The sequence below is a fragment of the Babylonia areolata genome, chromosome 14 (genome assembly GCF_041734735.1).
Source record: "Babylonia areolata isolate BAREFJ2019XMU chromosome 14, ASM4173473v1, whole genome shotgun sequence".
Lineage (NCBI taxonomy): Eukaryota > Metazoa > Mollusca > Gastropoda > Neogastropoda > Buccinidae > Babylonia > Babylonia areolata.
The window spans coordinates 29,444,565-29,447,064 of record NC_134889.1 but is presented as its reverse complement, the minus strand read 5'-3'; the positions used below and the strand labels follow the sequence as shown (position 1 = coordinate 29,447,064).

Below are 2,500 nucleotides of genomic sequence, written 5' to 3'. Positions count from 1 at the left end.
GGGGTGGGGGTGGGTAGGACAGTCGGCGCTGGGATGGTTCCCAAAGGTCAGCTAGCTCCCCGAGGCTGCAGCCCTAATGGTCAGCGCAGTCTTGCCTACAAGTCTGAGAATCTTAGTCCTTGAAAAAAACAAAACAAAAAAAAACCAACAACAAACACACACACACACACACACACACACACACACACACAAACCCAAAAAAACCCAACACCACCAAGCTTTAAATGAATTCCCATCGCGTTGAAGAAACCATTGCTCACACAGCTGCTGCTTTGCTGCTGGCCCAAATGTCGTTGAGAATGTTATTCCCACAAGTTATTCCCACAACTGTCTCCGGCGGCCAAGATGCCATGTAGTGGTTGGTGCCCAAGGCTGCAGAACTATGAGCCAGTGCAATCTTAGACTTTTTCACAAAAAATAACCAAGCTTTGAAATGAATTCCCAACTGCGGTGAAGAAACCACTGATCCCACAACTGCTACACTGCTAGTGAGCCAATTATAGTGGAGAATGTCTTGTCCCACTTACCCATCCCTACTCTCTCGGTCAAGAGGACATTTTTGACTCACTTGTGTAAACAAAGTGAGTCTATGTTTTAACCCGGTGTTCGGTTGTCTGTGTGTGTGTGTGTGTGTGTGTGTGTGTGTGTGTGTGTGTGTGTGTGTGTGTGTGTGTGTGTGTGTGTGTGTGTGTGTGTGTGTGTCCGTGTGTCTCTGTGTGTGTGTGTCCGTGGTAAACTTTAACATTGACATTTTCTTGCAAATACTTTGTTAGTTGATGCCAAATTTGGCATAAAAATAGGAAAAATTCAGTTCTTTCCAGTCATCTTGTTTAAAACAATATTGCACCTCTGGGATGGGCACAAAAAAAAAAAGAATGAAGCCTAATTATATGCAAACTGCATTTACTGTTATATTTATATTTTTTGTATTCTCTAAACTTGGCACTTTGATCTGATATTCTGACCCAACAACAAGAGCAGTCATTATTATCATTTTCTGTTCAAACAGGAACTTCTTTTGCTCAGCATGGAAGTTTTATTTATTTTGCAAACGTTTTTGGTGCAGATAGTAAAAAAAAGGGAAATTACTCTGTAATTAATGCTAGGGGACTTAATTTACTTTAAACTGATCTTTCTCATCTTAAACATTACATTTTGAAATTATACTCCATACATAAAAAGCTTGGATTTTTTTTTTTTAAGTGTATCACAAGTGAGTCTTGAAGGCCTTGCCTCTCTTGTTTTAAGTGTATCACAAGTGAGTCTTGAAGGCCTTGCCTCTCTTGTTTTAAGTGTATCACAAGTGAGTCTTGAAGGCCTTGCCTCTCTTGTTTTAAGTGTATCACAAGTGAGTCTAGAAGGCCTTGCCTCTCTTGTTTTTTTTTTTAGGACAGTCGGCGTTGGGGGATGGTCCCGGGACCAAAGGCCATGTAGTGCTCACGTATCTCCATGTTCATTACATAGCGCTCTTTGTGCGAGAGAGCGGCACGTGCGCTGTGCACTCCACCAACTAGACCATCTGTTTCTGACGACCTGTGTGCTATTTTGACAGTTGGCCGTGAAAACAGGCTGCTCCATTCGCTGCTCGCTGTTTGTCTGTCTGTCTGCCTGTCTGTCTGCCTATGTCTCTGTCTGTCTGTCTGGGAGAAGGTGCAAGCAGAATGGTTAAGACCCTCAGCTGCCAATACAAAAAGAGTCCGTGAGGGTGTGTGTGTTCGAATCCCGCTCTCTCGCCCTTTTTTCTCATGTGTGTGTGTGTGTGTGTGTGTGTGTGTGTGTGTGTGTGTTGGAGCTCATGTACGTTTATATGTATTTGACTGTGCTTTCATATCTGTGAAATTGCATGCTTGGTGCATATCTGTTATGCATGTTTGGGTGTATGTGTGTCTTCATGTTTTACATTTATTTGCTTATTTATCATCATTGTTGTCTTATTTATTTATTTATTATCATTATTATTATTATTATTATTATTACTACTACTACTACCTTTTTATATTATAATTATTATCTATTTATTTATGTAAGCTTATCTATTATTTATTCACCTTTATTTCATTTTTATTTATTTATCTATTTATTTATTTATTTATTTTATTATATATTTTTTATTTGATTTTTATTTATTTATTTTTTTTCTCAAGGCCCGACTAAGCGCGTTGGGTTACGCTGATGTTCAGGCATCTGCTTGGCAGATGTGGTGTAGCGTATATGGATTCGCCCGAACGCAGTGACGCCTCCTTGAGCTACTGAAACTGAAACTGAAACTCTCATGTTTGACTGGAAAATCAAACTGAGCGTCTAGTTGTTTTTTTTTTCGGAGGAGACGATAAACCGAGATCCCCCGTGTGCAGTATGCACTTGGCGCACTGAAACAAGAACCCATGGCAACGAGAGTGTTGTCCTCTGGCAAAATGATGTAAAATGAAATCCACTCTGATAGATACACAAATACAGAAACAAACACTCAAGGCCTGACTAAGCGCGTTGGGTTATACTG

At 40.4% G+C, this 2,500-nt stretch overlaps 1 protein-coding gene across 1 annotated transcript in view; it reads right to left on the bottom strand.

Annotated features, from left to right (window-relative positions):
* The window catches only part of LOC143289580 (uncharacterized), a 310,310-nt gene that overhangs the window by 227,954 nt on the left and 79,856 nt on the right, over window positions 1-2,500 (bottom strand). The gene's annotated exons all lie outside the window — the stretch shown is intronic.